The following is an 11,533-nucleotide window of genomic DNA, read 5'->3' on the forward strand; positions in this document are numbered from 1 at the left end:
AACCCTAACCCTAACCCTAACCCTAACCCTAACCCTAACCCTAACCCTAACCCTAACCCTAACCCTAACCCTAACCCTAACCCTAACCCTAACCCTAACCCTAACCCTAACCCTAACCCTAACCCTAACCCTAACCCTAACCCTAACCCTAACCCTAACCCTAACCCTAACCCTAACCCTAACCCTAACCCTAACCCTAACCCTAACCCTAACCCTAACCCTAACCCTAACCCTAACCCTAACCCTAACCCTAACCCTAACCCTAACCCTAACCCTAACCCTAACCCTAACCCTAACCCTAACCCTAACCCTAACCCTAACCCTAACCCTAACCCTAACCCTAACCCTAACCCTAACCCTAACCCTAACCCTAACCCTAACCCTAACCCTAACCCTAACCCTAACCCTAACCCTAACCCTAACCCTAACCCTAACCCTAACCCTAACCCTAACCCTAACCCTAACCCTAACCCTAACCCTAACCCTAACCCTAACCCTAACCCTAACCCTAACCCTAACCCTAACCCTAACCCTAACCCTAACCCTCTAACCCTAACCCTAACCCTAACCCTAACCCTAACCCTAACCCTAACCCTAACCCTAACCCTAACCCTAACCCTAACCCTAACCCTAACCCTAACCCTAACCCTAACCCTAACCCTAACCCTAACCCTAACCCTAACCCTAACCCTAACCCTAACCCTAACCCTAGGCTGGGCTAAGTTGGGCTAGGCTGGGCTAAGTTGGGCTAGGCTGGGCTAAGTTGGGCTAGGCTGGGCTAAGTTGGGCGTGGTTTGAGCATGCGCTTACGGTGTGGGCGGCGTTAGCCCCAAAAGTGTGGTGACGTTAAGCAAGATTAACTGCCACGGGCACCCGCGGCGCTTCCTAATTAGGAAGTGCTTCATTATTTTACAGAAATTATGTGTTTCTAAAATTGCCACTTTCTTTGGTTGCGAATTTGGTTTTTCGTTTTTATATACAATTAACGATGAAAGACAAGTATATCGTTGTACGTTCTTTTCGCTCAATTGTTTTTCTATCTTCTGATTTTGCGCGATTTTCCTATTGTTTTTTGTTTCTCGGCGTTTGAAGGGCGTTAGAAGGTGATCGCTGCTGAAAGAAAACATTAAACATTGAAGCGAATGAAAGCTGTAGCGCGGTTTAGCTTTCTCTGGCGTTTCGAGGGCACAAGAGAGACTCGCGTTTTCTCCATCGTTTTGGCGCTTCTGCGCCTTACGCAAAGCTTTACTATTATCGCTCTTGGCCACAGAGGAATGGCTAGCATGAAATATAAGGTCTATGAGTAATTTTATTAGAAATAGAAAATTACACAAAGGAACTATGAGTAAACTTGGGATACCTCTATAGTTATTACTCTAAGCCTAGTCCTTATGGAAGACGTTTCGCGATGTAACTTCTTACCTCAACATCTGCATAGGGATCCGGATGGTCTTTGACATAGCTACACGCCCGAAGGATATTCTGTCGCGTTTTCGCGGCCCCAAGGGCCCGCTTGAAACAAGGGAAGATACACCTAAAAAATAAAAAACAATTTTATTTTTTGGTTGCTATGGCAACGATACTTTGGCTATCAACAACTCCGGGGTCAGAGAGACCAGATAAAAAATCTCGGCTCGATCCGACAAAGGGAAGGCACTTTGCCAACGTCGCAAAGATGTACAAAAAGCCAAAAAGTTTACGAGTAGAAATTTCACTCAAAAATTTGACCGACGGCCACCAAACCCTTTCGTCCCTTGCGTACCACCCAATAGAAATTCTCTCCAGGAAAAATCGCGAACGAATTCCTTCAGGGGACGGAGAAAATCGAAAAACAATTTCGAATTTTCTCGTTCGCGATCAAACGACTTAAAAATTGTGCCATTTCGCCACAAAACGTCGCACGACGACCGGACCACGACCAATCGAATCGCCAACGACGACTCTATAAGATTGGTTCAAAGCCATGTCGAAATTCGCGAATTTTCGACATAAAAACGTGTCAAATAAACAAACACGCCTTCTCGCGTGCGTCGAAATCACCCCACCTTTGCGACGCCGTCGTGCCTCAACGACGCCACGTACGGCGACAAACGTACCATCGATCGAAACCCTATATCATCTAGTTTTCGATTTTCGATTCGCCGACGGCATACGATACGCCGTTTGTCGTGGAGCGAGCGCGAAAGTTAAGGGCCACGCCCCCTTTTCGCACATCGAAATCGTCGCAAACGACTCGAAATACGCCACGGAATGCCGCTAAACGCTTCGTAACGTTTCGAAAACATGATTCCGCGTCGAAACGAAACGATTCCAGCGCATTTCGCAGGGCGCGTCGCACCTTGGCGACCCGACGCCTCGATTTCGATCGTTTCGCGCCATTGCGAACGGTCGAACGGGTTCTAAACTACTCAAGACTCACCTCTTTCACTCTTTTGACTTCGCTCAAGCTTCGAATCTGTCGTTTTGAGCCATTTTCCATTCATTCGTAACAAACGAGTCAAGCGCGCTAACGCACGCACGTGACTATGGTGGATTATATAAGTGACGTCAAAAAAAGTATTGAAAACCAAGATTTCAAACTATTTACAATCGATAATAGTGTAGCAGGGGTTTGCGAGGGTGTTCGAGGCAAAACGGTACACGTTAAGCGTTAAACGAGCCCGAATTCCACTCGACGGCAGCTCTACACAGTCTGTTCGCTCTAACTCGGTTCGCTTTGTACCTAACCCGATCCCTACCTTCTAAACCTTCACCCCAGTATCTGTCCACGCGGTTCTCGCTTTCCACGTGTCCGTTGCGCCTGTTATGACGACTGGAACGGCGCGTCGTTCGTATTCTCGAAAATTGTCCTAGGACAATTTTATAATTGTCCCAGAACAAATTGTCCCAAGGACAAATTGCCCCAAGGACAATTTTGAAAAGATCCTTTACTCATAATGAAGGTAGAACCTTCACTCCTAATGAAGGTACAGGGTTCTGCCGAGAATATTTTTAGTGTGGGAAGAAGGTATGGAAGGATAGATAAAATACGCAATTTTAAAAAAAGTCCGAGACAATTTTAAAAATCGTCAAAGACAATTTTAAAATGGTCCTAGGCAATTTAAAAAATTTCTTAAAACGATTTTTAAAATTGTCTTGGACCATTTTTAAAACTGTTTTGGCGATTTTTAAATTTTTTAAATTGTCTCAGGACAATTTTAAAAATTGTCCCAAGACAATTTTAAAGGATTGTCTTGGAACAATTTTTAAAATTGTCCTGAGACAATTTTAGACTTGTGAAATGTCTGGGGACAATCTTTAGAAATGTCTTGAGATCTACGAATCTACGATCTACGAATCTACGATCTACAAATCTACAAATCTACGATCTACAAATCTAACGATCTACAAATCTACAATCTACAAATCTACGATCTACGAATCTACGATCTACGAATGTACAATCTACGAATCTAACGATCTACAAATCTACAATCTACAAATCTACGATCTACAAATCTACGATCTACGATCTACGATCTACAATCTACAAATCTAACGATCTACAAATCTACAAATCTACAAATCTACAATCTACGATCTACAATCTACAAATCTACGATCTACAATCTATAATCTACAAATCTACGAATCTACGATCTACAAATCTACAATCTACAAATCTACGATCTCCGAATCTACGATCTACGAATCTACGATCTACAAATGTACAAATCTACGATCTATATTTACAATCTACAAATCTAACGATCTACAAATCTACAATCTACAAATCTACGATCTACAAATCTACGATCTACGATCTACGATCTACAATCTACAAATCTAACGATCTACAAATCTACAAATCTACAAATCTACAATCTACGATCTACAATCTACAAATCTACGATCTACAATCTATAATCTACAAATCTACGAATCTACGATCTACAAATCTACAATCTACAAATCTACGATCTCCGAATCTACGATCTACGAATCTACGATCTACAAATGTACAAATCTACGATCTATATTTACAATCTACAAATCTAACGATCTACAAATCTACAATCTACAAATCTACGATCTACAAATCTACGATCTACGATCTACGATCTACAATCTACAAATCTAACGATCTACAAATCTACAAATCTACAAATCTACAATCTACGATCTACAATCTACAAATCTACGATCTACAATCTATAATCTACAAATCTACGAATCTACGATCTACAAATCTACAATCTACAAATCTACGATCTCCGAATCTACGATCTACGAATCTACGATCTACAAATGTACAAATCTACGATCTATATTTACAATCTACAAATCTAACGATCTACAAATCTACAATCTACAAATCTACGATCTACGAATCTACGATCTACGAATCTACAATCTACGAATCTAACGATCTACAAATCTACAATCTACAAATCTACGATCTACAAATCTACGATCTACGATCTACGAATCTACAATCTACAAATCTAAAAATCTACGATCTACGAATCTACGATCTACAATCTACAAATCTAACGATCTACAAATCTACAAATCTACAAATCTACAATCTACGATCTACAATCTACAAATCTACGATCTACAATCTATAATCTACAAATCTACGAATCTACGATCTACAAATCTACGATCTACAAATCTACAATCTACAAATCGAAGCTACAAATCTACAAAATCGAAGCTACGAATCTACAAATCTACGAATCTACAAATCTACAAATCTACAAATCGAAGCTACAAATCTACTACAAATCTACGATCTACGAATCTACGATCTACAAATGTACAAATCTACGATCTATATTTACAATCTACAAATCTAACGATCTACAAATCTACAATCTACATATCTACGATCTACGAATCTACAATCTACGAATCTACAATCTACGAATCTAACGATCTACAAATCTACAATCTACAAATCTACGATCTACAAATCTACGATCTACGATCTACGAATCTACAATCTACAAATCTAAAAATCTACGATCTACGAATCTACGATCTACAATCTACAAATCTAACGATCTACAAATCTACAAATCTACAAATCTACAATCTACGATCTACAATCTACAAATCTACGATCTACAATCTATAATCTACAAATCTACGAATCTACGATCTACAAATCTACGATCTACAAATCTACAATCTACAAATCGAAGCTACAAATCTACAAAATCGAAGCTACGAATCTACAAATCTACGAATCTACAAATCTACAAATCTACAAATCGAAGCTACAAATCTACTACAAATCTACGATCTACGAATCTACAATCTACAAATCTACAATCTACGAATTTACGATCTACAATCTACAAATCTAAAAATCTACAATCTATAATCTACAAATCTACGAATCTACGATCTACAAATCTACGATCTATAATCTACAAATCGAAGCTACAAATCTACGAATCTACAAATCTACAAATCTACAAATCTACAAATCTACAAATCTACATTCTACAAATCTACAAATCTACGAATCTACAAATCTACAAATCTACAAATCTACAAATCTACTACAAATCTACGATCTACGAATCTACGATCTACGAATCTACGATCTACGAATCTACTATCTACAAATCTACAAATCTACGAATCTACAAATCTACAATCTACGAATCTACTATCTACAAATCTACAAATCTACGAATCTACAAATCTACAATCTACAAAACTACAAATCTACGATCTACGAATCTACAATCTACAAATCTACAAATCTACGAATCTACAAATCTACAATCTACAAAACTACAAATCTACGAATCTACAAATCTACTAATCTACAATCTACAAATCTACGATCTACGAATCTACGATCTACGAATCTACAATCTACAAATCTACAAATCTACGATCTACGAATCTACGATCTACGAATCTACAATCTACAAATCTACAAATCTACAATCTACGAATCTACGATCTACGAATCTACAATCTACGAATCTACAAATCTACAATCTACAAATCTACAATCTACCTACCATCTAATTTTTCTTGGGACAATTTTTAAAATTGTCTTGGACCATTTATAAAATCGTCTTGGACCATTTTTAAAATTGTCTTGGACCATTTTAAAAATTGTCTTGGACGGTTGTTTTGGACGATGTACCCGGCAGTAATTATTGCAAGCTACGGGCTGCCATAACGTTATAGTAGTATGGGTCGGCGATAGGCGAGTAAGGGTCGGGGCCGACCCATGCCGACCCATGTGGGCAGAACCCTGAAGGTAGAACTTTTACTCGTTGTGAATGTAGAACCTTCACTCGTAGTAAAGGTAGAACCTTTACTCGTTGTGGAGGTAGAGCCTTTACTCGTAGTGTAGATAGAACCTTCACTAATATAGAAGGTAAAACCTTCCCTTGTTGTGAAGGTATAACCTTCACTCATAGTGAAGGTAGAACTTTCACTCCTAGTGAAGGCAGAACCTTCCATCGAAGTGAAGGTAGAATCATCACTCTTTGTGAAGGTAGAACCTTCACTCCTAACGAAGGTAAAACTTGTACTACTAATGAAATTAGAACATTCACTACTAATGAATGATCTCTCCTAATGAAGGTAGAACCTTCACTCGTTGTGAAGGTAGAACTTTCACTCGCTGTGAAGGTACAACCTACACTCCTAGTGAAGGTAGAACTTTCACTTGTTGAGAATAAATACCGAATTAATTCCGAATAAATGCCGCATTAATTCCGAATAAATGCCGCATTAATTACGAATAAATTCTCCCCAAGACAAATTGTCCCCAGGTAAAATTGTCCCAGGACAAATTGTCTCAGGACAAATTGTCCCAGGACAAATTGTACCGAGGACAAATTGTCCCAGGACAAATTGTCCCCAGGAAAAATTGTCCCCAGGACAAATCGTCCCCAGGAAAAATTGTCCAGGACAAATTGTCCCAGGACAAATTGTCCCAGGACAAATTGTCCCAGGAGAAATTCTCCCCAGGACAAATTGTCCCAGAACAAATTGTCCCCAGGACAAATTGTCCCAGGACAAATTGTCCCAGGACAAATTGTCCCCAGCACAAATTGCCCCAGGATAAATTGTCCCAGGATAAAAGATTGTCCCAGGACAATTTGTCCAGGGGACAAATTGTCCCAGGACAAATTGTCCCAGGACAAATTGTCCACAGATTGTCCCAGGATAAAAGATTGTCCCAGGACAATTTGTCCCCTGGACAATTTGTCCAGGGGACAAATTGTCCCAGGATAAATTGTCCAGGGGACAAATTGTCCCAGGACAAATTGTCCCAGGACAAATTGTCCACAGAACAAATTGTCCCAGGACAAATTGTCTTAGGACAAATTGTCCCCAGGAAAAATTGTCCCAGGACAAATTGTCCCCAGGACAAATTGTCCCAGGAAAAATTGTCCCAGGACAAATTGTCCCCAGGACAAATTGTCCCAGGACAAATTGTCCCAGGACAAATTGTCCCAGGACAAATTGTCCCCAGGACAAATTGTCCCAGGACAAATTGTCCCAGGACAAATTGTCCCCAGGACAAATTGTACCCAGGACAAATTGTCACAGGACAAATTGTCACAGGACAAATTGTCACAGGACAAATTGTCCCCAGGACAAATTGTCCCAGAACAAATCCTCCCAAAAATTACAGCGAAATTACAGGGGGTTAGCCAACGGGTATCTCCTGTAATAAACTACAGCGAAATTACAGGGGCTAGCCAACGGGTCTCTCCTGTCATAAATTACAGCGAAATTATAGGGGGTTAGCCAACGGGTTTCTCCTGTAATAAATTAAAGCGAATTTACAGGGGCTAGCCAACAGGTATCTCCTGTAATAAATTAAGGCGAAATTACAGGGGGTTAGCCAACGGGTCTCTCCTGTAATAAATTACTGCGAATTTACAGGGGCTAGCCAACGGGTCTCTCCTGTAATAAATTACAGCGAATTTACAGGGGGTTAGCCAACGGGTTTCTCCTGTAATAAATTACAGCGAATTTACAGAGGCTAGCCAATGGGTCTCTCCTGTAATAAATTACAGCGAAATTACAGAGGCTAGCCAACGGGTCTCTCCTGTAATAAATTACAGCGAAATTACAGGGGTTAGCCAACGGGTCTCTCCTGTAATAAACTACAGCGAAATTACAGGGGTTAGCCAACGGGTCTCTCCTGTAATAAATTACAGCGAAATTATGGGGGGTTAGCCAACGGGTCTCTCCTGTAATAAATTACTGCGAATTTACAGGGGCTAGCCAACGGGTCTCTCCTGTAATAAATTACAGCGAATTTACAGGGGGTTAGCCAACGGGTTTCTCCTGTAATAAATTACAGCGAATTTACAGAGGCTAGCCAATGGGTCTCTCCTGTAATAAATTACAGCGAAATTACAGAGGCTAGCCAACGGGTCTCTCCTGTAATAAATTACAGCGAAATTACAGGGGTTAGCCAACGGGTCTCTCCTGTAATAAACTACAGCGAAATTACAGGGGTTAGCCAACGGGTCTCTCCTGTAATAAATTACAGCGAAATTACAGGGGTTAGCCAACGGGTCTCTCCTGTAATAAACTACAGCGAAATTACAGGGGTTAGCCAACGGGTCTCTCCTGTAATAAATTACAGCGAAATTATGGGGGGTTAGCCAACGGGTCTCTCCTGTAATAAATTACAGCGAAATTACAGGGGGCTAGCCAACGGGTCTCTCCTGTAATAAATTACAGCGAAATTACAGGGTCTAGACAACAAGTCTCTCCTGTAAAAAATTACAGCCAAATTACAGGGGGTTCGCTAACGGGTCTCTCCTGTAATAAACTATAGCGAAATTACAGGGGCTAGCCAACGGGTCTCTCCTGTAAAAAATTACAGACAAATTACAGGGGGCTAGCCAACGGGTTTCCCTGTAAAAAATTACAGCGAAATTACAGGGGCTAGCCAACGGGTCTCTCCTGTAATAAACTACAGCGAAATTACAGGGGGTTAGCAAACGGGTCTCTCCTGTAATAGATTACAGTGAAATTACAGGGGGTTAGAGAAGGGGTCTCTCCTGTGATAAACTACAGCGAAATTACAGGGGCTACCCAACGGGTCTCTCCTGTAATAAATTACAGCGAAATTACAGGGGGCTAGCCAACGGGTCTCTCCTGTAATAAATTACAGCGAAATTACAGGGGCTAGCCAACGGGTCTCTCCTGTGAGGACAAATTGACCCAGGAAAAATTGTCCGAGGACAAATTGTCCCCAGGACAAATTCTCCCAGGACAAATTGTCCAAGGACAAATTGTCCCTGGGATAAATTTTCCCCAAGACAAATTTTCCCAGGACAAATTGTCCTAGGACAAATTCTCCCAGGACAAATTGTCCCAGGACCAATTGTCCCCAGGACAAATAGTCCCAGGACAAATTGTCCCTGGACAAATTGTCCCAGGACCAATTGTCCCCAGGACAAATTGTGCCAGGACAATTTGTCCTGGGGACAAATTGTGCCAGGACAATTTGTCCTTGGGACAAATTGTGCCAGGACAATTTGTGCCAGGACAATTTGTCCTGGGGACAAATTGTCCCAAGGACAATTTGTCCTGGGGACAAATTGTCCCAGGACAATTTGTCCCAGGACAAATTCTCCCCAGGAGAAATTCTCCCAGGACAAATAGTCCCAGGACAAATTGTCCCTGGACAAATTGTCCCAGGACAAATTGTCCCAGGACAATTTGTCCTGGGGACAATTGTCCCCAGGACAACTCTACCTACATCACATACCTTTGCCCCCTCGAGAGTCATCCTTCCTTCTGATTGCCTTTCCTCCCCTTCCCACACGCGTCCCTTGCTTATATCCTTCTTCCTTACATATATAAAGAAACAAATTAGAGACCCCTCAATAACTAAAACTCTACCTACATCACATACCTTTGCTCCATCCATACCCATCGTTCCTTCTGATTGTTTTTCCTTCCTTTCCCTCCCCTCTCACTCGCGTCCCTTGCTTATATCCATCTTTCTTACGCTCTTACACATCTAAAGAAACGAATTAGAGACCCCTCAATAACTAAAACTCTACCTACATCACATACCATCGATCCCTTGATATTCCTTCTCCTCCCTGCCTGCTTGTTCCTCTTCTCCCTCGCGCCCCATCTCCTTGTCATTGTTCCTCCCATCCCTATGCCCCTAAGAAAACTAATTAGAAATATGTAACACAATTAGGAACCATTATATACCTATCAGTATTGACTCTGCCCTAACATTGCCCCTATACACATTAACAAAGCCACACAACTCATAAACAATTGCACGGCACTTATCTGACATCCTCCAGAAACCCCCTGTTTACAAAAAGGGAGAAGGCAAAAGGCACAGGAGAAGGCAAAAGGCAAAGGGAGAAGGCAAAAGGCAAAGGGAGAAGGCAAAAGGCAAAGGGAGAAGGAAAAAGGCAAAGGGAGAAGGCAAAAGGCAAAGGGAAAAAGCAAAAGGCAAAGGGAGAAGGCAAAAGGCAAAGGGAGAAGGAAAAAGGCAAAGGGAGAAGGCAAAAGGCAAAGGGAGAAGGAAAAAGGCAAAGGGAGAAGGCAAAAGGCAAAGGGAAAAGGCAAAAGGCAAAGGGAGAAGGCAAAAGGCAAAGGGAGAAGGCAAAAGGCAAAGGGAGAAGGCAAAAGGCAAAGGAGAAAGCAAAAGGCAAAGGGAGAAGGCAAAAGGCAAAAAGAAAAGGCAAAGGAGAAAGCAAAAGGCAAAGGGAGAAGGCAAAAGGCATAGGAGAAGGACAAATTGTCCCCAGGACAAATTGTCCCCAGGACAAATTGTCGCCAAATTCCAAACCACAATGCTCTACGATGAAGGGAAAGACGTCTACGAGACGTTCGAAACGAGTCCGAAACGCAAAAGTTGGATTTAGCGAAATTTTGACCAAATTTCGATCCCACGCGAAAAAAACCTTTTCGCGCCTTTCAGCCATCCCAAATCCTCCTCAAAAAACCGAAAAACGGCTGCAGAAACGACTGCACGGCGCAGAAAATCGAAGGACAAAAATCGATTTTCCAATTCGCGACTCGTTTCGCGAAAAAGCGCACAACTCTGCAAGGAGACGTCGCACGAACACCGCACCGGTGCCATTCGATTCGTCGTGGTCTGACAAATAAAACCTGGTACCACGTTTACCAATTTTCGCCAATTTTTGACATAAAATTAAGCGAAACCAACAATACGCCTACGCGCGTACACCGTAAACGACACCACCTTAACCGTGCCGCCACTCCGCGACGGCGCGTCGTACGACGATAAGCGGCACTTCGATCGAGAGGGCATATGGTGCAGTTTACAAATTGCCGCCACTCGACGGCATCCGAGTCGCCGTTTGCCGTAGAGCACGTGCGAAAGAAAGGGAACACGCCCCCTTTTACGGACACATTAATTCGGCAAAAACGACGCCGAAAGCGACGCTTCGCGTCGCAAAACGTTCTAAACCGTCTCGAATCCTTCGTTTCGAAGCCATTCGAAACGAAAAATTCACTATTCGAAACTCGCGCCACAACTTGGCGACGC

At 41.9% G+C, this 11,533-nt stretch overlaps 2 long non-coding RNA genes across 4 annotated transcripts; both read right to left on the reverse strand.

Moving 5' to 3' along the window:
- Nucleotides 1-939: 939 nt before the first annotated feature.
- On the reverse strand, nt 940-3,373 carry LOC136194239 (uncharacterized). 3 transcript variants are annotated; one of them, XR_010671555.1, is made up of 3 exons: nt 2,046-3,066; nt 1,423-1,942; nt 940-1,297 (listed from the first exon to the last, which is right to left on the reverse strand). It is a non-coding gene; the product is annotated as an uncharacterized lncRNA (long non-coding RNA). The 3 variants fall into 3 exon arrangements; XR_010671554.1 differs by having other exon boundaries at nt 940-1,278; nt 1,423-3,373; XR_010671553.1 differs by having other exon boundaries at nt 1,423-3,373.
- Nucleotides 3,374-9,736: 6,363 nt separating this feature from the next.
- LOC136193695 (uncharacterized) lies at nt 9,737-10,454 on the reverse strand. The gene is made up of 4 exons (XR_010671418.1): nt 10,219-10,454; nt 10,072-10,168; nt 9,908-10,015; nt 9,737-9,842 (listed from the first exon to the last, which is right to left on the reverse strand). It is a non-coding gene; the product is annotated as an uncharacterized lncRNA (long non-coding RNA).
- Between the last annotated feature and the right edge of the window lie 1,079 nt (nt 10,455-11,533).

The sequence above is a fragment of the Oscarella lobularis genome, chromosome 12 (genome assembly GCF_947507565.1).
Source record: "Oscarella lobularis chromosome 12, ooOscLobu1.1, whole genome shotgun sequence".
NCBI lineage: Eukaryota > Metazoa > Porifera > Homoscleromorpha > Homosclerophorida > Oscarellidae > Oscarella > Oscarella lobularis.